The sequence below is a fragment of the Delphinapterus leucas genome, chromosome 18, assembly GCF_059928025.1.
Source record: "Delphinapterus leucas isolate spDelLeu-1000000601 "Yukka" chromosome 18, BTC_Dleu_Yukka2, whole genome shotgun sequence".
NCBI lineage: Eukaryota > Metazoa > Chordata > Mammalia > Artiodactyla > Monodontidae > Delphinapterus > Delphinapterus leucas.
Window position 1 is genome coordinate 1,993,330 of NC_143146.1, and position 27,695 is coordinate 2,021,024.

General features: G+C 49.5%; 1 long non-coding RNA gene across 1 annotated transcript in view; it reads right to left on the reverse strand.

The window, feature by feature from the left end:
- Nucleotides 1–13,130: 13,130 nt before the first annotated feature.
- Nucleotides 13,131–27,695, reverse strand: part of LOC149746813 (uncharacterized) — a 183,389-nt gene continuing 168,824 nt past the window's right edge. The window contains exon 3 of the long non-coding RNA XR_016388630.1: nt 13,131–18,961. This is a non-coding gene — a long non-coding RNA (uncharacterized LOC149746813). The remainder of the gene's footprint in view (nt 18,962–27,695) is intronic.

A 27,695-nucleotide genomic window follows, 5' to 3' on the forward strand; every position in this document is an offset into this window, starting at 1 on the left:
ATGATACATGAGTGTTAGGGTTTGATGTTTGGTTGGTGCATTTTGGGTACCTGATCTGCTCTCAGCACGCAGAGCCAGATAAAATAAGTGCCACACTATGAAGCGGAACAGATAGCAGGGATCAGTCATTCACAGCAATGATGACAAACAGCCCTTCGTTACAATTATCTAGTTAAAACACCATTAACAATTAATGACATACATCACAGAACTTATTGAACCCATTAAAGACTAATTTACTGGCTATAAAAATATGGCATTAAGAATTTATGGATCATTACCTTTTATCCTGGAATGAAATACTGCTGACGGAAACCTTAGAAACTGTTGAAAACAATTACTCATTAAAGCCACATGAAATTAAATGATACGGCTTAGCAAAAAAGAAAGAAAAGAACCCAAGCAAAGTTTGAAAATGTTTTTTTGAGAAGAAGCACTCACTTTGCATGACACTGAATGGATAAAGATTATATTTTCAAACAAGATTAAGATCTACAATTAAAAAATTCAAACGAAGTAATTTTAATGTGCAATAAAATCTTCTTTTTGGAAAAATGTATTAGATCATGACTGATAAAAATTCTGGTCATGATTAATCACCGCCAGGTATTTTGGAGAGTGTAACAATGATAAAATTAATTAATTCCTCTAAAGGGTTTTCAAATATAATATGATGTAACAGCTGTTGCAGCTTTAAAAATGATTATTTCTTTTCCGCCCTGCAACCAAAATTTGTCAGTCAGAAATCAACCTAATTTCACTGCAATTTCCAATTTATGATTCCGTAATGAGACCGGCTTAATAGTGATGAGCCCCTTGTTTTCTAAGAGACCATATGCACGTCTGCAAATTTCCCAGCCTGGGGCATATGGTACGTGCCCGCTTCCTGCTCACGCGCGGCCCTTGGGCCTGGACAGAGGGACACGAACCCTACAGATCGCCCGTGCCGGTGTTCAGATTCTGCTTCTGGCGAGTGGTCAGGCAAAACCAGCCCAAACTCTTTGTCAGAATAGTATTGAGCTGAGAGTCAATTTTTATATCAAAGAAACAGAATCGTAAAGCTTAAGAGTTAGAAAAGATCAAGTCCAAACCTCTTGATTCATAAAGAAACTGAGTCTCAGATAAGGGAAGTGAGTGGCCCAGGGTCTCACAGCCTTCGATGGCAGAAGCAGAATGAAAATCCATGTCTGGTAAGTCCTTGTTCAGGGTTTCCATTAGAAGCACCATTTCCTGGTTCCCACGTGAAGGAGCTGCTCCTTTTCCTTCGGCAGAGTTGACCTGAGTGCCCAGCGAGGCCACACCTCCGGGCTCCTCCAGACAAGTGCTAAGAGAGCTTTCAGATATTCCTCAAAGAGGAAACACTGGCCACACCAATCGCAGTCCCTCTCCTAAGGGTCTTTGGGTACCACGTACTTATGGTGCTGAGTACTGCTTTATAGCTACTTAGTTTTGTTTTTTTTTTAAAGCCTTCTTACTGGCAAGTGACTGAAACAGTTTACCGGGCGCAGAAGTGGCAGAAAGACTCCCCACTGAGCACACACGATCTTCACCTGCACATCTGCCAGACTGGAGGAGGCCTCTCCAGGCTGACTTGAGTCCTCTCCAGGAGGCAGGAGACTGCCAGGGTTCCAGAGAGCCGCCTTCTTCAGGGCATCCAGACAAGTCGCTTCCAGACCCTCTTACAACGTGTAAGATTGCCATTTTGTCTGCGCCTCATGGCATCCAAGGAAACCTGCGAGACTGCTGTCGTCAGCCGGACAATTCCGAAGGTAGTCATAAAATTACGAAGCACCGACTTTGGTTCCTTACAAATTGGCTTTACGATATCATGGAGTCTGGGGTTGTAGATGCAAACTACTACATTTAGAATGGATAAACAACAAGGTCCTAATGTAAAGCACGGGGAACTATATCCAATCTCCTGGGATAAACCATAACAGAAAAGAATATAAAAAAAGAACGTATATGTAACTGAGCCACTTTGCTGTACAGCAGAGATTAACACAACATTGCAAATCAACTGTTCTTCAATTTAAAAAATTAAAATGCTTTCAGATGTTAGGCACTAAGTAAAAAACCAATGTTCAGATTCTGGTTCTGGCGAGTGGTCAGGCAAAACCAGCCCAAACTCTTTGTCAGAACAGTATTGAGCTGACAGTCAATTTTTATATCAAAGAAACAATCGTAGGTTGTGTTGTGTCACCTCGTAGGTTGTGCGGCAGGGCTCCAGCTCTTTCTTTCCCTCTTGTGTTTTCTACAGAAACAGAGTGTGGGGAAGGCTGCATACAATCTATAACCCTTAATGACTCTGCACGAACTTGACAACAAAGAAGTAAAGTTTCTTCTAGAGATGGAACCATTTGTTTTCACTTGGCTTTAATTTTTTCTAGACCTAATTGTGATTATTAATATATATTCTTGCCTTGAAGGTTTCATTCTAGTTGCTGAACTAAATAAGTGCCAAATCATAAAAACAACCCAGTAAATAAAAAGCTGACAAATTCATAGCTGTCCTGAGAAGAATTATTGGTGCGCCCATATTATATATTACAATATGCGCCCCAACTAATTTATACCCAGAGGACTATTAACTGCACTTTCTGTGAAACATTCTGATTCTGTGTCTTAAAAATGTCGCCTAGTAACACGTGTTGTTGTCGAATCCCCAGGGCACCTTTCAAATGAGTCCATATCTGGGGACTGGTGGACATGATGACCTTGTGGGCGACGCTAGGAAACGAGCTGCAGAAGCTCTTCTCCGTGTCTCAAGGACGGCTCAGCGGACACGGTGGATTTAAGGCATATGGACATGGCGGAAGCAAACCTTCATCCTCAAAGCGAGAGGTAGGCAGAGTTACACTGGCTTGACCGTAGACCGTATTAAATCCAACGAACAGTGTGTTACCACACCTTGGGTGACTGGATTCTTTATCTTTCCAATGTTTTTCCTCAAGGAAAGGCGTGACAGCAGATCTGGACATTTGTGATGGGCATATCCCCCGATTTTCCATTTCCTGATGCTCACACACCTCTGCATTCCCAACAGCAAGCGGTAAATTGTGTATGGCCCAAACTGAGATCACTCATTCGAGCTCTCACTGTGTGGGCACGGGACCAAAGTCACTTACGGAAGTGCCATCTGGTTGAAAGCCCCCACTTTCCTGGAGCCACCTCTTCACCTTCATCGCCAGCGCTAGCGGGTGGCATCCTTCCTGGGACGCCGTTTGTGAAGGAACACGGCGTTAGTCAGCGATGCTGCCGGAGATGGGGGTGGAGGGGCCTCGCCCCCATGCTTTCTTTTGGGCCTTATAATGCTTGAGATTCAAACTAGTGCCTGAATAATAGCAAAACTGGATCTCTGCAGCCTTGCCCGTTATCCAGAACTGTTGTGCTCTCGCCTCTAAGAAGGACCCTCAAACCACAAACTTGCCCACGTGGAGTTTGCTCAGTTCGTCCCTGGAGTCCCCAGAATTAAGTGAGCCCTGAGCGAATCTTTACTACTCGGGGTATTGAGCCTGCCTGCCCTTCCTTTAGACAGTGTCTTTCGTTCTCTCCTCTTATTTTACACGTTGTCTAAGACACCGAGTTACTCAGCGTCTCAGAAACAGAAGCACCCTTAGGAGCCTTCCTTCCTTCATCAGCTCCTGGTCCCCAGTGAATCCCAAACGGGCACATACGTTTTCACCAGTGAGGTAAAACATTGCAAGAACAAAAGGAGGCAAAATGTCCAAGAATCACTGCAGCAGGACGGATGCATTATGAAGGGAACATGGTGGTTTTAGAAAAAACCCATCTATCTTAAGAACTTTCTCTTCTTTTCTTAACACTGTCCCATTGTCCCTAATTCCAGCAGAGTTTAATCACCTTTGATGCGTTCGCCCAGAAAGATATTTACAGGCATTCATCTCTGTCGTTAGCCTTGATAATTAGTCTTTGTACAATTCAGGGAAATCCTATCTAGCTCTTTAAATCTCTACTCATAAACCATAAATCAAACTGTCCCACCACCCCCCTTAATCACTGCTTTCCCTTTCTCTTACAACTCCTCCCATATTCCCTGGCATCTTTCTGACTCTAACACTTTCCTCAAGAATTTCCAAAGGCCTGGACCCAAAGCCACCAAGACTGGGCTTCCAAGGGGCCGTGATGGGAAACCTGGCTTTATCCCTTCACCCTAAGGCGGCCCAATCTCCCAGTGACAACATGGAGCCACTTCAGTCATTTGTGTGAGTGTGTGTTGTTTGTTTTCAGTAACTCAGATACTCCTGACCACTCTCTCCAAAATTAAATTACATTTAAAGGTCACATCATGACTCAAAATTCGCTTGGAGATTGTGGGACCTGCATAATGGGAGTTGGGTGGCCTTGAGCGCCCTCCCCTCTCTCCGGGATCCCAGTTATGTCTCTTCTTTGGCTCTGTTACCTTTGGACCCTCTTGGAGCCATTGCACCCATCTTTTGTTCTCCTGCGTCTGGATCCTCTGCAGACTTCTGTCTTTTTGTTATGGGGATGACGTACAGCCCATTAGAGAAGCTTCCTTTCCATTAGAGTGGAATATAGCCCCACTCTGCTTGACTGGATTTGAGGGGTACTCTCAGTCTAAAAAGATTTTTAGGATATTTTAACGCTTTCACTGAATTGGGAACCATCTTGACTCCCTTCAAGCTTTGGGAAGATATCACCTCATTAGCGACACTGAAAAATGGAGAGACTGAATATACAGTCACGGCCAGACCACAAACAAAGGTAGAACTCTGACCCACAACCTGCAGCAAGCTGCCCGGGAAACGAACCTCTTGTGGACGGCAGCCGGCCCAGGAGGCAGCCGCTGTAAGCCAGCCTCTGCCTATAAGTCAGCCGGGTAGGAAGTTGGCCACTATCTCTGGTAACCATCCAGGGAGCCAAACAACACCCCGCACGGCAACAGCGCCAAGTGGCCAGGGCTTCATCAGTAACTGACAGCTTCCCTAGCTTCCGGTCCTGCTTCCAACTCAGACCAACCAGAGAAAAGTCAGGGGTGCTCCCCTCACCCATCACACGGGGCGCCGGCTCGAACTGCCCCTGGTCACCCGGGACAACAGCCTCCCTCAGGGCACCCGGAGCCCTCCCTTTTCCACCGTGATTTCTCCCTCTCTGCCTGCCCTCAGTCTCCGCCACACTCAGGCGATGGCGGCCCGCTCCCTGCCGCAGCGAGCTCCGAATAAACACCTGACTTGCTTTCATTTGGGTGGTGTCTCCGTTTATTCCCACGAAGCCACCTTTCCGCTTGGGCCGCTCCTAAAGGCCACCGCTTGCGAGGCGGCGGCGTGGGTGCTGGACGTCGGAGTCCCTGTAACTCTAGGTGAGCAGCTCCGGACAGAAGGGGTTATACGGCTCATACCTGCCCCGCCTCAGTCACACTGCTGGACAGAAAGGGGTTTATGCACCACTCAAGCGCACAGCAGACAGGGCTGCCAGGGCCCAGGCGGGAGCCATTTCACTCGAGCCGAATGACTGCAGTCATTCCACGAAGCACACAGGCCTCCCCCAGCTTCCCTGCAGCTGATGGAGCTTTCTAGGGATGTGGAGGCCGAACGACAACCCCCAAGCCCGCGATGTTTTTCTTTTTGCGGTACGCGGGCCTCTCACTGTTGCGGCCTCTCCCGTTGCGGAGCACAGGCTCCGGACGCGCAGGCTCAGCGGCCATGGCTCACGGGCCCAGCCGCTCCGCGGCACGTGGGATCTTCCCAGACCGGGGCACGAACCCGCGTCCCCTGCATCGGCAGGCGGACTCGCAACCACTGCGCCACCAGGGAAGCCTCCAAGCCTGTGATTTTGACCAATGTGACTCCTCACCCTGCATGACAAGGACACTCCGGACCGTGACACTTTAGGCTCACAACCAGTGCGCAGACAACTGACATTTCAGATTTCCTGGGGAAACAGCAGTTAGACACGCAGATTCAAACCTGCAGCGTCTGGCCGTCTTTCGCACGAGCAGAACCCCCGGCACGCAGCCCTCACGTCGACTGGCCGTTCTTACCCTGCACGTATGGTGATAGCTTAGCCGTGGAACCTTCCACCGCAGTCAGAAGGGTCGCAATTTCAGGGCTGCGCAAAGCTCTAGAGATCATGGAATCCAACCCACTCGCTTCAGACGAGAAAGCTGATGGACATCCCGAGCAAACACAGCTGCTTGGTGGCAGGTCTGTGATCAGAACCCCACCTGTGGCCCTTTCCACACCACGACAGCTGCCCATGAGTTCATTCAAAGTACTTAATTGGCATTTCCCACCGTGTCTGTTTCCTCTAATTCTTACTGCACTGTTATTGGCAATCAGGCGTCTTGAAGGAACTTTGCGGCTGTAGCTCTCTTGACCTCACACATCACACACTGGTGTTCTCTTTGGTGCCTCGATACTCAAAGTGAGGTCCGTGGGCCAGCGGCCTTGGCGTCACCTGGAAGCTTGTTAAAAAGGCAGACTCTTGGGAGTCACCCCAGATCCGCTGGCCCCGAATCTGCAGATCCACGAGATGCCCAGGAATCGTGTGGGTGTACTACAGTTGGAGGAGTGCCGATCTAGACAATTCTTCTCTTCATTTTCTATCAGATTTTAGAAATTTTACCTGGTCTTTCCAACCTCTAAGCACCCAGAAAGTCAGAGCAGTCTTCATAGCAGATGGCGATTGGGAGGTACCCACGCAGCAGGCATCTCCACCCAAGGACCAGGTGTGGCCAAGTGCACCCACTCCATGGGGCATATCTCACCCAGTCAGTTCAGTCAGCACACCGGCGCCCTCTTCTCTCTCTTCGGAACGTTCCGAGGCATTAGCATTGTGAAGAACTGGAAAAATACGGAAACGTGAAGCAAGACTGAAAGCCCTTTAGCCCTTGCCCGTCTCGATCACATTCCTGGCCGCCGACACAACAAGGATTCATGATGTGGTGTTGCGGGAACAGTCTTCAGACACACCCTTCTTGCTAGAAGCCCTGAACAAGAGCCTGGTGTGGACTCCGCAGGAAGTTAGGGAGAAGAGTCTGGGGCAGGGCCCAAGCCCACAGCGGGCGTGCTGGGAGGGTCCTACCGGGATGGCCGATGTTATGTGTCAACGTGACGGCACGCGGGCTGCACCGGGTGCATCTGTGGCTGCGTTTCCGGGTGAGGTTAGCGTTTGACTGGGGACTCGGGGAAGCTCACGCCCTTCCCAGTGTGGGTGGGCGTCATCCAGTCCTCTGAGGGCTTGGCCACAACAAAAGGCAGAGGAAGGAAGAATGTACCCCTCTCCTGCCCGACGACTGGAGCTGAGACGTCGGTCTTCTGCCCGTGGACAGGGAATGGCTCGCAGACTGTGGGACCTCGCAGCCTCCATAATCACGAGAGCCAATTCCTTAGAGATATGTCTCTTTATATCTCTCTACCAGCTAGCTACCTAAAGATCTTTAGGTCTTTTGCTCCATGCCCACGTCTGGCTATAGAAAACTGTATAAGTTGCCTACACTAACTGTTGACATTTTTAGTGCCTCGCTTTTCACCTTGTGCGAGATGAGCAGTGATATATCTCTCCAGTCCGAGGCCTCTGCAGGCACAGACGTGCACATAAATAGTTGGGTATTTTGTATAAATCCTATTACGGCATGCGTACTTTCTTGAGGCTTTCCTTTTTAACTTAAAAATATACCTTAGCACGTGAATCTTAACTGCACTTTTCAGTTAAGTTCTTCCCAATTCAAACATGTACCTATAATACCTGGGAAGGGTTCTTTCAGCGCAGGACTTTGTAACAACCAACAGATGTGTGGATTCCTCTGCTTCTCCGCACGCCGGCAGCCGCTCCCAGGGCCGCGAACCCGCCCGGTGGAGCGCGGCCAGTGGCGCAGCGACGGGGAAGGAGCGTGAGCGCCGCCAGAGCCCGCTCTGCTTCCCACCAGCTTCTCGACTTCATGCCGTGTCTGCGTCTCTATGAGCCTTTGTCACCTCATCTGCAGTGCTGGCGCCCACAGCGCAGGTACTGAGGGCCCTGCAGGAGATGGCGCATAGCAAGGGGCGAGCCCCGCGGTAAGAGCCAGTTCACGTGCTCTTAACTGCTATGTGTCATGACTGGAAAACTGGCGCAGCTCTTAACCAGGCGCCACGTCTGTCCTGGTCCTGCCGGAGGGCCTTGCTTATCTCCAGCCTCCACGCCATCCACATCTCTGTCCTGGAGGGAGCGGCGAGGCGTCACCTGGCTTTCCAATGACTGCCAAGAATTCTTAATCTCTTCGTGGATAACTTCTCGAAGCTTGCGTGGGGCGTACTTCTGTAGCTTAAGGTTTCCCGATTCCTCGTTCACTTGGGCGTCCGCCAGGCCGTCGGAAGGACCCCACAGGGTCTTGCTTTCAGCAGCGCCGTGGGGCTGCCCATCTCGTGGGCGTTCTAGCTCAGCTCCACGCTGCTGACTCTGGGATGCTCTTAGAAAACCCTAATCATCCCGAGAACGTGCTTCACTTTCAACAAACGACCTACAATGGTCAAGGCAAATCCATGAAGTGAGGCTCTCTGGGTGGGTGGCAGGAACACAGGCGGCAGCCTAGAAGTGGCCTGCCACCGGGGTGACCAGTGGGTAGAACTGCCTTCCTGTCTGTCTGAGCTCGTGTGCGGCTGGATGACGGAAGGGGAGCCCTCACCCTCAGGTTTATTCTTCAGGCTGCCCACCTCAGAGTCCCCAGGCAGAGCGGAATCCTGTTTGGGGTCCCCTGAGCTCCCCCAGAGCAAGCTGACCTGGAGTGTTTACACTTCTCTCCCTCAGTGGGCTCCGAGCTCCAGCGCGTCTCCCAAACGCTCTGAGAGGACACCGCTCGGGGCCTCCATCCACACAACTTCTGGGTCTCCCACCTTAGTGGCTGAGAGTCAGCAAACACTGCAGGATAAAAAGAGCCCCCACTTCTTATACTTCCCTCCCCCTGGGCTCTGGGTTCCTCCAGCCACAACTGCCTTGGTCACTCTGAGCCCCACGGGGAGTCTCTCTAAAGCCATGAAACTTCCAGAGGCCCTCCCCAGACCCCCAGCCCCTCGGCCGCTAATACCTGCAAAGATTTCCCATTTCTTGGCCGGTGGTGCTTGTTGATCGGGAAAGGCCTTGGAGCTGAGGCCGTGCAGAACGGGGCGCTCCCCTCTGGAGGCTCCTGTCTCTCAGGACCCTGGCCCTCGTGTCTAGGCTGCCTGACCGCTCTCCATGCCTTCAAGCGTACTTTAAAACAATTTCATTATGTTCTCCTCGATGCTCTTGATGGGAAGAGCATCTAGCAGAACATAGCGTGAAGGTGGTCTGCTTCACGCTGGCCTGTCGTAAGAGGAAGCAGCAGCCCCGGAACCAAACCTTTTACCTCTCACAGAGCTATTGGTACAATGAACAGCAAACAATTTTCTTAGAAAAGGGAAAAGATGCAAGACCATGGAACGTAAGCAGGAAGAGTTTGGGCTAAACTACACTAAAAATCTCATAGTTTGAGGCACAGATGCTGAACTCCCACCTGGAACTGTTCTCTACTACGAATCGGGAGCGTCTGAAACACCCCAGCCAGAAGGCCCAGGAGCAAAGCGGCCCCATCGAAGAGGAAGCATGGGTGGGGCACCTCTTCCAGTTTCTATTCTTTCCGATGCAGAGGCATCTTCCTAGAAAATACGATAATCCTGCTGCAAGCAAGACATGGGAACACGAGTAGAGAACCTAAACCCGGCTCCATTCTGTGCCCAGGGGCTTCTGGGGCACGGCTTCCCACCTTCCAGCATCTCCCTCTCCCCACAAGCGTTAGGTCGCCAAGCAAGTGATACAACTTCTAATCAAACGGTTTACCAGCTTGAGGGCAGAGAACGGGGCTTTCTGATAAGCATGCAGGTGAGTGAGGAGGGCAGGTACCAGGCTGATGCGAACCTCTCCCGAGGCGCATGCACGTGTGCAGAAAACAAGGTCGAGCAAAATCTCCCTGTGACATCTGTGGAATATGTACCTGCACAAAAGGGATAAGCCTAACAGTCGAGGGAGAAGACTAGCATAGTTTTGAACGAGATTAACTTCAGGAAATCTCATACACTCGCCTTGCACTCTCCACGACATATGACGACAACGTGAAGTCTGTGAACTTGAGCTAAAGATGAGACGATGAGATAGCCGCTAGATTAGATAGTAGCTGACACAGTTATGGAAAGAATGCCGTGAAAGGAACATTGTCACGGCAAAATTTCCAACAGTGTTGGAATACAGAAGGCAGAGATGAAGCTGTAGCACACTGGATCAGCAATGTGGGGATGAAAGTAAAGGGAACAGATAAAGGAGTGAAGTCGGTGAAAGGGCAATGGGTTCAGGATGCGCAGCACAGAGGTTAAACACACGAGCAACTGGCACTTCTGAAGCAGAGAACGGAGTACGTGAAAGAGATATGAGTCAAAGCTAATTTAGGAAAACGTTTCCGAGCTGAAGACCTGAATCTGTAGTTTTAAATGACATATCCTACTCCAAGTAAACAAATAAAAGGAATGCTCGCAGCTAGATACACCCGAGTAAAGTATTTAATTCCCAGCATAAAAATCACTATATTCATTCAAGTAGATATTTATAAAATATTCAGAGAAAACAGCCATCAGGCTGGCTTCAACGTAGATGCAAGAAAGCAGTTACTACAGGGTTCTGACGTTTACTGGTTGGGAATCGAGAATTCTTGGTCTAGCTGAGTTACTGTTCTTTTGTGACGGTAACAGGAAGATAGTCATACTCAGGAATTCCAGGGCTTCCCAGGTGGCGCAGCGGATGAGAGTCCGCCTGCCGATGCAGGGGACACGGGTCCGTGCCCCGGTCCGGGAAGATCCCGCATGCCGCGGAGCGGCTGGGCCCCATGAGCCATGGCCGCTGAGCCTGCGCGTCCGGAGCCTGTGCTCCGCAACGGGAGAGGCCACAACAGCGAGAGGCCCGCGTACCGCAAAAAAAAAAAAAAAAAAAAAAAAGAATTCCAGAAGTACACCACCACATATTGTTCCTAAAAAACTCCGCAGATACACAGATTAGCTCACGAAAAGAAGACTCTAGCTAATAACTCAAGGATAGGGGTGTCCTAATATACAAGGAGTGGTGGGAAATACTGAATCCATTTACACTTAGGATTAAATTCCAGCAACTTCTGTAACTGTAGTTCTCCTGAAACTGATTCGTAAATTAAATGCAATACTGATCTTAATTTCGGCCGCATTCTTCTGGGGAAAACAAAATGTTTCTCGATTAAAATATGCTTTTAGGAAACTAGGAACAGAAGTAGATTTCTTCTAATAATGACTGACTGCATCAGACCATGAAGTCCATGGTGAGAAGAATAAAAGTGTCCTGGTGGAATCGAAGAGAAGACAGGATGTCTCCTCTCCTCAGTGTGATTTAAGGAGATGCAATGTTACCCTTATTTGCAGAAAATGTGAGTGTCTACTTAGAAAGCTAGAAGAATCAAGTAAAACCTATTAGAATAAAGACAAACACAATGACTTCAAAGGTAAAATACGAATATTTCATTTATAGAAAAGAATGGAAATAGCTTTTTATTGTGGTAAGAAACGTGTAATTTACTATGTTAACCAGTTTTAAGGATACAGTTCAGTATGCAAATAGCTTTAATACATGAAAAGAAGTTCAACTTTACTATAATAAGAAAAAAAAAGTTGAAACTACACAGAAACCATTTTTCACTTCTGAGGCAGGCAGAGATTAAAAAGCGTGACATCGGGCATTGATGAGAGCTGGTGTGAGTGAAAACTCCCTCCACTTCACAGAAGGCAACACGGCAATAATTAGGAACAATACAGGTGTGTCTTCCCTTTGACCTAGAAATTCCACTGCCAGGAACTTCCTCAGAGATGCTCAGAAGTGTGAAAAATGATGTTATTTCCCACAAAGGCATTTGAAATGGCAAAAGACTGGGAAGAGAATGGACTGGCTAAACACACTGTGGCAAAAACACTTGCTAAAGTTGAGTAGCAGATGCAGAAAAGAGGGTTGGAAAGGGGGCTGCTCCTACCCTAACAGCAAGAAAAAGCCCAAGTTACAAATGTGACTTTTGTTCAGCCCATCAGAGTGCTAAGCTTGCAGGTCAACTAACTGGCCTGAAATGTAAGGAAGGTCAGGCGTCTCCTAGAAGAGATGAGATGTGAGCTTCAACTCACGTGGGTCAGAGCACAGAAAGAAGACGGGGCTCCCCAGGGGTGAGACAGGTGAGAAGAATTCAGCTGAAGTTTTAACCAAGTGCCCGAGGCTGTGTGGGTTAATGCAAGAGTATAAAACCCACGGGAGCCACGGACACAGGGGACATGCCCCTGCCCAGGCCTCTTCTCCATATACCTTCACTGGGTTCTCGTGAGGAAGACTGAGGGTAGGGGAGGGAGCCAGACAGAACCCCTTGTGGGGTGGGGTGGAGGAGGGCACAGAGCCCCACCTGGAGCCCTCCCCACTACAGACAAGAGCTGCAATTCTCGGCGGGTGTGGGGGAAGCAGAGCAAACCCTGCCACTCCCACTGGGAGACAAAAACCCATGGGGGCGGAGGGAGGGAAAAGGAAGACTCTCTACCCCTGGGTGAGGGGCAGGAAGCCATCCTGGGTCTGAACCATTAGAAACTGTCTACTTCCCAGAGAGAAAGGATTACTGAGAAAGCTCCCCTCCCAAGACCTGGAGATGCAGTGCCCACTCAAGACTGAGTCTGCACCAGGACAACAGAGAAGGCCCTTGATTCCCCACTCAGGCTAGCAGGCACCATGTAACAAGCGTGGCAGTCTGTCATTGGGGAGGCGCAAGTGTGTGAAAGAGATCCATGCAGAGGCATGAGTGAAAATGAGAGGCGTGACTGAGAAGAGAGAGGGCACTGAGAAAAATTCTCTGGCCACGAACCTCTAGTAAAACTAGAGGAATGTGAAGCTGAGGGTGCACTGAAGGTAACCATAGCAACAACAAACCTCAAACTCAACTCTTGACTACATTGACTCAACCCTCACATTAATGGTTGAGCAAAAGAAGGGGTGTGTTCTTTTCCAGGCGTAAATAGTATTAACTCAGTATTGTTCCACACACACTGTCTCATTTTCAACCAAAACATTAAGACAATACAAAGGAAAGAAAAAGGGAAGGAAGGAAGCAAGGGAGGGCGGGAGGGAGGGAGGGAGGAGGGGAAGGAAGGAAGCAAAGGAAGGAAGGAAGGAAGAATACATACTCACTGTTAGGAAACAAATCAGCAGAACCAGATTGCAAATATGACCCAAATGTCAGGACTATCAGACACTGAGAATTTAAATAACTATGATGAGTACTTTAAAGACACTAGTAGAAAAGGTAAACAACATGCATGAACAGATGAGGAATTCCAGCAGAGAAATGAAAATTTTGAAAGAGAATCAAATGGAAAAATTATGGTACCAGAGTTGAAGAGGACGTTGAAATTATTAAACTCAGAAAATAAAGTACAGACAGTCAACAATTTATGACGGTTTGACTTTTGATTTTGTGACTTTACTATGCTGTGAAAGCGATACATTCAGTAGAAACTGTACTTCAAATTTTGGATTTTGCTCTTTTCCTGGAGTAGTGATGTGCCGTGTGGGCCTCTCTCCTGGAGCTGCAGCAGGAGGAGCCACAGCTCCCAGTCAGCCCCGCGGTCGTAAGTGTAAAAACCAACACACTTACAGCCACCTGCACCCACACAACCACTCTCTTTTTGGCTTTCAGCACAGGACTCAATAAATTACATGAGATATTCAACGGTTGACTATAAAAGACACTTTGTGTTAGATGATTTGCCCAGCTGGAGGCTAATGTTAAGTGTTCCAAGCATGTTTACCGTGGGCTATGCTAAGATATGAGGTTCAGTAGGTTAGGTGTATTAAATGCATTTGCAACTTATGATATTTTCAACTTATTATGGGCTCATTGAGACCTTATCATTAAGTAGAGAAAGATATATATTTTTAATGCTTGAATAAATAAAAGATATAAAAATATGAGTAAAAAGGCAGGTGCCATGAAGATTGGAAAACAACCAAACAGAACTTCTACAAGAAAATTCAGCAATTGAAATTAAAAACTTAATTGACAGGTTTAGAAGCCAACTAGGCTTGGGTAAGAAAGAATTAGTGAACTGCAACGTAGATCTGAAGACATTATTCGGACTGCAGCACAGAGAAATGAAGAGATAGAAAATTTTAAAGAAAAATTAAAAGCCAAAGAGGCCCTCATTTAGGATGATATATATATATATATATATAAAATCTACAATCTCAGAGGGAAAACAGAGAATGAGACTGGGTCAGGATGAATCTGAAGATATAATAGCTGAGATTTTTCCAGAACTGACAGAAGATGCCACCCTGCAGATGAAAGAATCCCATGATGCAAAGCATAACAAGTACAGAGAAATCCATACCTAGATACAGCATAGCAAAACAAGGGGGCAAGAAAAACAAGAAAATGTCTTAAAAGCACTCACTGAGACAGGAAAGACTACGTTCAAAGGAGTGACTGCCAGCTAACTCATTGGCAACAACAGATACCGGGAAATTGGAGTTCTATGTTCCATGTGCTGACAGCAAACAACCAACAACCTCAAATACTATACCCAGCAAAACTATCTTTTGAGTGCAGAGGGAAAATAAAGGCACTTTTAGAAAAACATTAAATAAGTGTTTGATGTCACACAGAAGGAACCAGTCTGAAATAAAAGATGGGCTAGAGAACACAAAGTGTGGTAAATAAGTGGAGAAACCCAAATAAACACTGATGATATTAAGGCATTAGTAATTATGTCTGACTTTAAAAAGAAAATAATAGAGGCAGGATTCAAACCATTGGCAGCAATAGTGTACAAGTCAGGATGAAAGGGAGGCAGTTAACCTGTTCTAAGTTCTAGAGGCACCAGCAGAGGGTAAAGCTATTGACTAATTCAGACAATGATGCATTAATTATTCTTGTGTTAATAACTATGATAACTACGAAAAGAATAGAATTGGTAACTACCACATTAGTAGAGGGAGAAAATAAAATCAGAAAAAATATACAATAAATCTAAAGCAATCCAAGTACGAAAATAAAAAGAAACATAAAACAGGTGTGCATTATTACTGTAATGCTGCACAACACATTACCCCAAACTTAGCCCCTTAAAACACACACCATCTCCCAGGTTCTCTGGGCCAGGAGTCTGGATGTGGGCTAGCGGGGTCCTCTGCTTGAGGTCTCAGCAGGCTGAAACCATGCTGTTGGCTGGGGCTGCCATTGCATGTGAGGCTGGGGTCCTTTTCCAAGCTCCCTGCTTGTTGGGAGAACTGAGTGCCCTGAGGTTCCAGGACTGCAGCCCTGTTGCTTTCTGTGTGTTGGCTGTGATTCCCTTAGCTCCTGGGCCCATGAGCCTCCCTTCTCAGGGTCAGATGAGGGTCTTGTACACGTAACCTACTCCACTCACAGCTATACAGGCTGTGTTCAACACAGGGAGGAATCTGGGGGGGGGACATTTAGAATAGTGCCTACCACAAGGTGGGATAAACACAAAGTATAAAATAAGGGGCCAAATACAAACTTATATCTCTCAGAAATTACAATAAAATATCATTACATCTAAGTATAAGATGAGGAAAGAGGTTTATTCCCTTCAGTTTTTCTTTTTGCATCAATTACTTTTCTTACACATGTGATCCAGTGAATAATCCATATCCATATCTTGTATTGGTCATTTTACAAATATGGAATTTGACAATTTCCATATTGTCAAATAGTTGCAAGAAATTCCAACAGATTTATGCATCACAGTTTATCAAATCATTTTCCTATTGCCTTTTTACCAATTTTTGTCTATTACAAATGGATTATCATGTATATTTTCATGTATGTTATTTAGCGTTTTTTCCTTAGGAAAAATTCCTGAGAGTGGAATTAGTGGATCAAAGGTTATTTTGGTGATAGTCATTTTGGTGACTCTTAAAACATACAGGCAAAATTCCCTATTGAAAATGTTCACGCCTGCAACGATGTGTGAAAAAAGTACCAGTTTTGCTGCAACCTTGAGTGTCCTGGCAATGATCACTTTCATCAGAAAACAATTGCTTCATACTTCAAAATAATATTTTATCAACTGAACAGGAATTCATAGAACTAGAAAAATGATAAATGGTTCTCAAGACATAGGAGGTTTTGCTCTCCCCTTTTGGAAAAGTCAGCCATGGTCTGAGCTCCCAGAGATGTACCTGCTCTGCCCCTGTGCTCCTGACATGGGGACACCGGGCTGGGGGCTGCACTGGGGGGGCTGTGAGACTCCTCACCTCCTGCCAGAGCCTGGGCACAGCCCGTGTGTGTGTGTGTGTGCGCGCACGCACGCGCGGGGGGTACCTCGTCTTCACACCCTTCCAACCGGATGGCACCAGAGGAGCCCTGAGGCACACCTTGGAGACCACCCCCTCCCCGTGCCCACAGCATCCACTTTTTCAGGAAAAAGCCACCAGTTGGGTTGGATCTGCAGCCCCGTCCCCTGTCCTTCCAGGTCTGCTTTGCGCGTTGCCCAAGGCGGTGTCGGCCACCCACAGACGCCCAGACCCCAAGGCACAGTTCCTCTCATCCATCTCCTTATTCTTTCCCAGATCCCCAAACCCAGGTTAATTCAAGCTTTTCACTCTACATTGAGAAACTTTCTAAAACTAGCTGAATTCAACTTATAACTTTTCTTAAGACCCCAATTTTCCTAATTTTAACAATTCTTTTACTGTTTATTTTTCAGCACCTCCCCACCTATTTTTAATCATGACACAAAAATGCAACAAATCTGACCTAGTCCCTTCTGAATCTAGGTCTCCTCATCGGAAAAATTATGAGATTTCAAGGCGTAGAAAATGGCAGTAACAATCCACGAATTCCGGAGGTGAAATCCCCGCCCGCCACGAACACACGACTGCCTTACGGAAGCAAGCGTTTCGTGGGACCTTCCCAACCCTTCCTGACCGAGTGCCCAGTTCCCAGCAGAGCTAGGAAGCACGCGTTCCTGCTTACCTGACGGAGGACCAACCGCTCGGGTGGGCTTGCGTAGCTCGCTCATCCTCATGTGAGGAGTATGTATGTCTTCGGAGGCCATCACCTCCTCCTTAGATGATCGCCGTTTGTAATCCAAATCCAAATTGACCTTGGTTGATGTGTTGATCTGGGTTAGTTGTTCCTGGGTGGAGAGGCTGATAAGGAAGCCAGCGAGATTCAGCCGTGTGTAGTCACTGGGATTTAAGGACATGTCTTCTGTTTGAAGACACGAGTCCTCAAGAATCCAACAGTCTAAGAGCCAGTGGTAGGACCGGCCTTCTTCAGGGAGTGCAGCTCAGTGTGGGTCCCAAACCCCAAACCTGAAGGCGTTAGCCCAGATAACGGGAGAAGAAAACAGGGGCTCCACGCAGAGTCAGGGCGGGGGAGAGGGAAAGACGTGACTGAAGTGCGCTCGTGAGCAGCTGGCTGTGCTGCCCCTCCCAGAACGGTCCTCCGAGGGCACCTGGCATCGTCCCTACATCACATCCTCTAAGTTCCCATCTCTTCCTGTACCGGACGGCCACCTGAGGAATTGCACATTGAGTAACGGTCCACATGTTTTGGTGACATCTGTTCCTTTGAACAACTGTCTGTCCATTTTGTACAAACAGGCTCTCGATCCCTGTCACGCAGTTAGTTCCAACCTGGTGTATATTTAATTCCCTCCCGGTCATGCTCCACGGACAGACGCAGAAACGTCAGAATGTCCCAGGCAGGGTCTTGCCTTCCAAGGCCGCTGGGGGTCTGGGCGTCGCTGGGCGGCTTCCTCGGGTGGAGGTGGTCGGATCGACCTCAGGGCTCTCGTCCCCGGGGGCTCTGTCTCTGCCCAGAGCCGGAAACCTGCAGAGCCACGCATGTGCCTCCCGTCCCCAGACCCTGGCTCTCACAGCATTTCAGGGAAAGACCTTCCCCAACATCTGTCCTCATGTCCCTTTCGGGGTCTTCAGAAGACTGCAGATCATTTTGGTGAGAGAACAACTTCTTTACAAAGATGCCTCTAATAACCTAGCTATTGACAAACACATCATTTTTGTTTTAAAGGAAAAAAACAGGTTTTTTCAGAGGTGATTTTAGATCTGGCGTTTCATCCCGAAGGAGGCCAGACCTGTTTCTGCAAACTAAACAGACTTTGCGAGCTCATTTCTTCTCCCTCGTATTTGCCACCATGTAAACCGTGACCCTGGTCCTAAAGTGCCTTCCATGGGTCCTGGGATCTCAGACACACGTGGCTACAGATGCTCTGAGTTCTCCAGGGAGGGCAGAAGGGAGTCCCCTCTACCAGGTCAGGCAGTGCTTAAAAACATGGACTGAATGAGCCCTTTGAGGTGGCTTTGCCCTTTCAGGCTGTATCTGATCAGTCTTTGTCGCTGCCTCCCTTAAATAAACAAGTAAAGGGCAAAGGACAAAGCACCACAATGAAGGGGAGTGATGCGCAGCCAGCCTTGCCCTTGGGAGCTTCAGGGGCGCTGCCCGTGCGGAGCCCGGTGCATGGAAAGCCCTTCTGGGGCACGTGATGCGGTCTGACGAACGCGGGGTGGAGAGTGAACGAAGGCTGGGTTTTTGAGAGCGTGGAGTGCACTCAGAGTAATCGACCTCACCCCAAAATGGGCTGGAACCAGGGCACACTGGGCGTGAAGAAGTCGAAGCCGTGCGAGCTCTCAGGCTGAAATCGGGAAGCTCGGGGACGCTGGCGCACGGCAGCACCTGCCCAGCGGGTGCGCCCGGGAGGACCAAAGGGAGGTGCGGAGGAGATGCTCCTGTTTCTTGAAGACGTAGACCTGACGGGGGACGCCTGTGCGTCGTGCCTCGGAGGACCGCGCAGCTTCGCGGGAGCCGCCGAGAGGGTGCTCGGGTGGGAGTAGGGCAGCGGCCAGCGGGGGTCCGCCGGGCCGGGCGCTGCGATCGGGGAGCGCAGGCCGAGGGCAGGGCCTGCGGAGTGAAGTGCAAGCTGCGGTCAGTGTCAGGACGCATTCTGGGCGGCACGTCCAGTCCCTTCTTTAAAGGCGGTTAAGCGGACAGCGGCACCGGCCCTCCCCCCACCCCTCCCCAGGGCAGAGGCCTTACAGAGTCAGAGTAACACCTGAGCCACACTGTCCGGGCCTCAGAGGCACGAAGGAACTGATGTCACTGAAGCTTTCAGGGCAGCCACAGCTTCTGGTCAGAGCCACAACAGAGATTAACACAATCTGGGCAGGGCTGCAGAAATCCGCAGCTGGAGAGGGAAGGCTGTTGTTTGGGCAACTCTGTGGAACATCTCTAAAACTAAGAAGAGCTCAGGAAACGCAAGAAAAAAATATGGCACAAGTATCATTGTTTTGAAGAAGATCTGGCATGACTGTCCACCAACTTCACCACCTAGAAGCAGCACACACAACTATTAAAAGAAACACTGAAGAAGCTGCCCCATTCGGTAGAGCAACAAGAACGATAAAACACGTGAAAATAATCTACAAGAAAACTTTAAATGCTCCTGAGGCCGTGAAGTGAGCTTGAACAAATGAAAAGTAAAGTGCGTTGCTTTAAATAAGACGATGTGTAAATCACAGAGATGCACTTTCTAAGTTAATCTATACGTTTAACGTGATTGCAATAAAACACTAAAGGATTCTTTTGGGGGGGGGGGAGAAATAACATACGCTGATTCATATGAAAAAATAAACACCTACGACTAGCTATGAACATTATTCAAAAAAACCAAGAAGGGTGGTAAGTCCTAGTAGATAGCCAAACATACCACAAAGACACAGTAACTGAACACTGTAGCCTTAGTACCTAAATTGGCAGATCCCTGACAGCTATGAGGGTCTAGACATAGACCCAAAATACATATAGGAATTTAGTATGTGATAAAGATGACATTTTAAATAAGTGAAAGATGGATCATTTAACTAGTGTTAAATAACCAGTGTTGAAATAACTGGGTAGCCAATGGTCCCACCCTTAACCCGGTTAAATTCTAAGTAGATAAAAATTTTATACATAATAAATAAAATCATAGAACTAACAGAATAAACCACAGGAATTTTTTAAGGATAATATCAAGTTAAGAAGGGCTTTGTAACTGACAAACATTGGTAAAAGACTGATCACCCTGACTTTACAAATATATAACATCTGTGAACAAAGCTCCCCACCCACAAAGAAAATGAAAAGACAGAGGCCCAACTGGGCGCAACACTTGCAACTTTTATCAGAAAAAAGTTAATTTCCTTAAGATATAAAGAGCTCTTACAAATCAATAAAAACGATTTCCAGCTCAATGGGAAATGTTCAGAGTCCACAAGCGGTTAAGTCACAGAAAAGGAAACATAAATATTTCTTCCACATTTGAAGACATGCTAAGCCTCACTCGGAGAAATACTGACTACAGGCTAGAATCATTTCACCCCTCAAACTGGAAAGGTGCCGAGAAGGGTGCAGAGGATCCAGAACGCTCCTACAATCTGGTGGGCGCGTAAATCAGTACAACCTCTATGGAGGGCAGCTGGGCAACGGACTTTAAAATGAAAAATGCCTGTAAACTTCTAACAGTGGCTTCGCTCTTAGGAATGTGTCCTCCAGGCACCCTGTGTGGCCTGTTCATGTTTTGTTATTTCACAATATTGGGAAGAAGCTGAGTCAACAGTAGAGAATTAATCCATGTCATCAGGAAGGAAAACGAAGGGTCTCTTTACGGATCCTGGCACGGCTCGGCTTCGAAATGAAAACTCAGGCCAGACATAACGTATCGTAATACGGCATCACTTGTGTATAAAGATGAAGAAAAGAATAAAAATATGTTCATTTGCTTGCACATGTTACACATCCACGAAATACCGCAAGAGAATCAGAACACTGCGAGCATGCAGGGAGAGGAAGTGTGGCTGGGACAGAGCTGAGGCTGAGAGGGTCGCCTTACTGTCCACCATTAAAAGAATAAGTAAGATTTACAGTGAGTAAGGGCAGTACTTCATACAGAATGGATTTTTACTTTGAATTTTGAACTACGTACTTCCATACTCAGCCGCCACCCTCAAGATCCCTCTTTCTCCTCTCTTACCCTTTCCTTATGTTGCTTGAGTAGTTACGTCTTGTTCCACAAACCATATGCTTTTTGTGTGTGTGTGTGTGTGTGGTACGCGGGCCTCTCACTGTTGTGGTCTCTCCCGTTGCGGAGCACAGGCTCCGGATGCGCAGGCTCAGCGGCCATGGCTCACGGGCCCAGCCGCTCCGCTGCATGTGGGATCTTCCCGGACCGGGGCACGAACCCGTGTCCCCTGCATCGGCAGGCGGACTCTCAACCACTGCACCACCAGGGAAGCCCCAAACCATATGCTTTTGAGGAATGGAATTCAGCCTTGCTGATCCTTGCAGCATGTCTATTTCACAACGCCTGCAATGCTGGCACTGGCTGGCCAGCCCTTGGTACCTGATGAAATGTTACTGAAGGAAGGGTTTAACTCTTTTTCTGTCTTCTTGTGTTAAGCGGCTGGTTAACTCAGATGAGCCGCCCACTAAGGTGATATCACATCAAGGCCGGTAGTCGGCGATTTACCCCGAGCTGATGTGCTCCCCAGGGGACGCAGGGACTCGCCAGGCACTGGGGGCAGGGGGTGGATCAGTGGGTATTTCTTCATCTGAATTAATCTCCTACAACCTTAGTGGTGACTTTGCCTGGATGGAAAACTTTAAAATGATCTGGCGAAGTCTGCTCAGCCCGCCTGGGAGCCTGGCCTGACAGCAACAGCTGAGAAGTCCTGTTTGTTTTCACCGTCTTTGGGTCTCTGGTCCGGATCTCGTGGAGTGTCTGATGCCGCGCTGGGATAACTGTGTGGCTCGGGGCGGGGGCGGGGGCGGGGGCTGCAATGGCAGACGTTTCTCCGGAAATGACTTTCGTAAACAAAGCTTCACCTCCGTCCTCTGTTGTACTCCCTGGCCGAATCGGGGCCGGTCTAGCAGCTCGGTGTGTGCGGTGGCCAGTCCCGCCCTTGGTCATTCCCTCGGTTCTGCTCTGTCTCCTTGAAGTCAGGTGTGGCTGTGCAACCAGGCTTGGCCAGTGACATGTGATGACGTGGCAGGTGCCCCTTCTGGCCTGTGGGGCTGCTGTGAACCCCCCTTCTCCTCACGTGAGCCATGGTCCCCGAGACATTTCAGGGGAGCCCTGCTGACCAGCTCCCCAGAAAACAATGATGTGGAGCAGAGTCCCCCAACCCAGGATGGACACGTAGCATGAACAAAACCCACGCTTGTCTTGCCAGGGGCCCTGGCACGTGGGGCTGTGCTCACGGAGTCCCATCCCAAAGTGAAGGCAGCCGAGACTCACCTGCGCAGGTGTCGTCTCATGGCGGTCAGGGCCCTCGGGGGGCACCCCATGTGACGCCCCGGTGGGTGTTTGGTGACAGCCTGGAAGGCAGACTGCGCACTGACTCGACCTGCAGCTCTGGGAGGCAGGGCCAGAAAGAAGGTAGCTCTGGAGAACTGACTGCTCTCGGCGCCCGGCCCACCAGGCCCGGCTGATGGAAACTGGGAGAGAAGGGGGCACCCCGCACCAGGCGCCTCTGCCCAGCCCCACGCTCAGGGACGCAGGCTGGCAGCATGAAGCCCGCCCCGCTGGGAGTGTTTGCATCCCGGAAGCTGGCAAACGCTGTGGAGCAGCGACCCCAGTCCCAGCTAGACGTTCCACGGGTCCCGGTGCAGCTCCGGTCCAAGCCCGGCCAGCAGGCGGTGAGGCCAGAGGGTGAGGCCACAGCGGGAGCAGACGGGGCGGGCTGGGGCTGGAGGTCTGCCCTCCGCCACCCCTCACTGGCTTTGTGCCCTCCCTCCTCCGCACGGCACCCCTGCGCCCCCATCCCCACGCACCTCCCCACTGAGTCCGCACACTGCCTCCCCGCCCAGGGCGCTGTGAAGGTGCTGGAGGCGCCGGGTGGGTGCGCCCGGCCGCTGCGCCGTGTGACTGTCAGTCGCCCCGTGGGCCGGAGCCTCTGCAGGGCAGGCTGTGCTCGGCTCGGGAGGCCCACGCTTGGAGCGCACGGAGGACGGCCCTGCTTCTGCAGATGGCACTCTAACGGGCGGCATGCTGACGACTCCTAGTGAGCGATTTTCCTGCAGCCAATTTGATAACAGTCCAGTCTCCTCCCTGAGTCTTCTTATTAGCTGGAATTTTATGAATGTAAAGTCTCGTTAGCGTGGCCAATCACCGCACTGTCACACCGTGCCATGCGGTCTCTGATTTACCAAACGTCTTTGCCACAGAGGCCTTCCTAACAGACACACTTCTATGCGTCCTCCTAAGTCCCTTAAAGGCTCTCCTTCAGATGATAAAGCCATTGTCATATCCCCCTAAGAAGGCTGTGAAAGACAACGTCACCTGTTCAGGGGTTTGTTCTGAGAAGGAGGCTGAAATTAACTCTTTAAACACCCACTTCTCTTTTTTAAAAAAATTAACAGAATCATGATTTGGGGCTGGGAACAGGGCTACAATATTTCCCAGTCCTCACAAGTTGTGTGGGGGCCTGGGACCAAGTTTTCCTCATGAAATGCAAGCAGAAGTTACGTGTTGCACGAGACTTCTCCTCAGCCTCTTTGAAAGGGAAGGAGTATGGCTTTTTTCCTTCCCTCCCCCAGCCTGCTGCGTGGAGCACGGATCCGAGGGTCGGAGCGCCTACAGCCATTTTGAACCAGGAGAGAAGGGGCCACCCCCTAGCGACGGTAAAGCAGAATCTGGAAAGGGTTGGATTCCTACCTACATCCAGCATACGTGCCAGTCTGGGTTAGTCAGCGCTGCACTTCTTTTCTTTTCTTTCTTTCTTTTTGATTATTTTAATTTTAACTTTTGGGTCTCTATTACTTGGCACTCAACCTCATCATGACGGATAAGTACTTTTTCTGACGAGTGTATTACCAGTTCCCTCCCCAAAGGCTAATTGTTTACCTCAGGTCGTTTATTAACTTAATACCAGTTTCCATTTCTTGCCAGCTGAACGCTGTGTTGGTGGACTGGGCTTCTCTGAACCTCAGGCACACAAAGCATCTCCTAAGGGAATCCTGATGGGCGGGGCCGGTCCTGCTCCTTGAGGGATCCAGCTTCTGTACCTGCTTCCCTTGCTTGGGCATCACTCTCATGACACATGCAAAAAGGCCCGTAAATCACTGAAACTTCACACTGGCATCGTTAGAGCTGAAGTGGAGACTTCTGGGCAAATCTCAGTCAACACTGGGGGAACACGAAGGAGGTACGTGATGCTGCTCAGGACTGCACAGCTGGCGAGCGACCAAGGAGCCTAGACGGAGCCCAGCATCAGGACCGCGGCCGGTGCCGTGGCCGTGCCCTCCTGTCTTCGCCCAGGGCGGAAAGATGCTAACCTTCTGGGTTCTTCAGCCACATATCAGGGTGTTTGGAGTTAAGTCTGCTACCAAGTCTTCCTGTTTTATGGGTGTGCATTTGATTTCTTCTGGTCTTTTGCTCATTTAATTAATTAGCCCCAAATGCATCATGCTTTTAGTAATAACCTTTTTCTCAAATAATGCTCAGTCATTTCACTTGGGTTTTCATGGACTGAAACGAGGAGTAGTGATTGCCCGTTTTTTTTTTCTTCTCCAAAATAGAGCTTTTCTGGCTTTTGAGGTCAATTTGGCTCACATTCATTCCGCATCTGTACAAACTCCAGGGAAGGACCGAGCTGGGGTGGGGGTCTGAGGGCTGGGAGGGTTAGGGGGCAGGAGCTCACGTGAGGACGAGATGATGACTCAGACGGGCCTGTTTCCACGTGGCCTTTTGCTCTTCGAAGGAAAGAACAGGACGTGCCCTCCTGAGCCCCGTGGTTCAAGCTTGTTGGGTGCATTTCACAGTCTCAGCCCAGGCAAGGGTCTCTTCAGAGAAGGATGTTCTCCCCCCAGTGGCTGAGAAGAAGCCGGAGCCCACTGACTACACCAGCGTTTGCTGCCGGTGAAAGGGGCTTACGCGTAGCACATGCTCAAAATCCTCAGGTTCTTCTTGGGCAGGGCTTCCCGCGGGGGGTCGTATCAGCTATCTGTTGCCATGTAACAAATTACCCCGAACGATGACGTGTGTTATGGATCAGTTTCTGCGGTTCGGCTGCTCAGATGCCGCCTCACTGGGTGGTCTGGCTCAGGATCCCCCAAAGGCTGCCATGGAGGACTGGCCCAGGCTGTGGTCATCTCACGGCAGGATGGAAGAAGGACAGGCTTCCCCGCTCAGCTGCATGGCTGTTGGCAGGACTCGGCTCACCGAGAGCCTCGGTCCCGGGGGCTGCTCTTCTGCACACGGCCTCTCTGCAGAGCAGCCCAGGGGGAGCCCGGGAGTGAGGGCAAGAGGGGGTCTCACTGCCCTGCGATCTAACCTTGTGTTAGCGCCTCCCAAGCGCACACCTCGAGCCCTGCCTGGTGCCTCTGGGCTCTAGACTGTCTCTAACTGATCGCTTGCTGTAGCCCCTTGAGCTTCTGGTAGGCATCTTCCATTTAACACAGCCGAAGCAGAACTTCGGATCCCAGAGACACTCCTGATGTCCCCATGAAACCTGGTTTTCTACCCATTTTCTTATGCACGTAAGTAGAAATGTGTATATATCTGTGTCACATATAAGAACAGTTAAATTTATAACAAAATTCATTTCCTTTTCAGGGTCGGTGGTGGGAGACTCATGTTGTAGCATCTAGGTACTTGAATCACTTTTATTTTAAAACCAAACTGACGTCAGATGTAAGTAACCAGTGAAATGTAAGTATTCTTTTTCTCAGGCTTTGGGGTGACCCACCCAGGTGCACAGGCAGGTACTGTGGGGCTGAGGCCGGCCTTCCCACAACATGTTTGTTTGCAGAAGCCAATCTGTCCCTCTCATCAATCACATCCCTGAGTAGAGGCGACACTCTTCCTCTAAATACAGCCCCCCACCCCCTTGAGATTCCTTCTCCACCGAGAGGCTGTGCTATTTCCGAGGCTCATCCACGGAGAAGAGTAACCAGATCGTTACTGTGCAAAAGCTCTTAGAACTTAATCAGGAGGAGACGCGGGGACCCTCTCATCCCTCGAGTGAGAGAGGGTCTGGGCACTCTGCACAGGGCGCCTCCCAAATGTAAACAGAAGGGCCAGCACGTTGCGAACTCCCAGAAACACTCCCCACCCCCCCGCCACTGCCTGCCGGCCAAGTTCAACACACTGCCCACGTCTGGGCTCCGTCTGCTCCCTGCTAATGGAAACTGGAGATGCTTTGGCGGGGGGCTGGGGGGTGCCATCGATCAACCTCGCTGATGTCTCCGCTCCCGCCGCCCTGGGAGCGTATGAGTGAGTCGTACCCGGCGGCTCTGGGTGTGGGCGTGTGCTCGGTGAAGGCTGAGAGCGGCTGGGGGAGCGGATCCTGCGCCGGCCCCGCCGCGGAGGACACGGGAGGCCGAGCACCGCCGGGCTACTTATCAAGATAATTGTTGCCTGCAAGGGTTCTAGATGGCCACTTGTCCACATCCCAGGAGCAGTGGGGCTCCTTATCTTGTCTGGACTTAATAAAGGAGAAATAATGCAGGCTCTGGAGCCTTCTATGCTGTGTCTCCCCCACTAATCCTGTTTCCATTTTCTGCTTCGTATCACGGACACAGAAAACAGCCTCGTGAATTTAACGCTACTTGCTTCCCCTCGTGAGGACACGGGGAGGCTCACAAAGACGCCTTCCAGCTTTAATGGGTTTAAAATGCTGCCTTTTCTCGCTGTGCTCATGGCCTGTAGGGTTCAGTGCATGTTTGTGAAAAAAAAAATGTTATTAATATAGAAAATACGTTTCCAGTGGTTTTCCTTCCAGTGTTTAGATAGTGATGAACCACACGCACTGAGGAAAAGCTTTGTGTGGAGAACCGCTCAGTTCTCGGACGTGAAGCAGACACGGGAGGCATCTCTGCTCAAGACCCAGAGAGGAAACTGAGGCCCAGGGGGCCCTGGCCGCACCTGCTCCCAGGGAAGTGGGACCAGCGCCCGCCCGCCAACCGTCTTCTCTCAGACGCCGGGTCCTGACCGAGCTGTCAGACCATCCAGTTACACCTAACTCAACAGAAGTCTGATATTCTTGCGAGATAACTGGAGCCCCTCCCCCCATGATCAGGTGACATGTGAAGCGTACAGAAGCGGTAGAAAGGTTTACATCTTTAAGCAGCATGTAGGTATTTTAAATTTCTGCAGCAAGTGGCAAAGGGCGAGCAGAGTTTAAAGCAGTTTGCTGGTCTAAGAGCTCATTTTCAGCCCCTTTGGCAAAACATTTATGGAGCAGAGTTAAAATAATTTCAATTGATCAAAAGTCAGATTTTAAAAGGTAAAATATTGCCTTTTATTCCCCCAAATATTGCCTTCTTCACACTAAAATACTGAGAACGGAAGGACTGGGCCTCTGGCCTCTCCTCTCCTTTTAGTCGGTGGAGCTGTCTGCGCAGACTTCAGAGGGGTCCGGGCCGGACTCTGAGCCCTTGGCCGCCCTGGGCCGACTGCATCCTGCCTCGGTCCCTGGTCTGTACAAAGAGTGAGTCTGCCCACGGAGGTCAGAGTCCAGTGCTCTTTGAAATGCCCAGCGCAGACGAGACGTGTTAGGACCGTCTCTAATGGAGCCATGATGATGAGAACTTCCCATGATCGCTTGGTGACAACAGGTCCAGGTTCTGTTACCAAGTTACCGTCAAGGAATCCAAG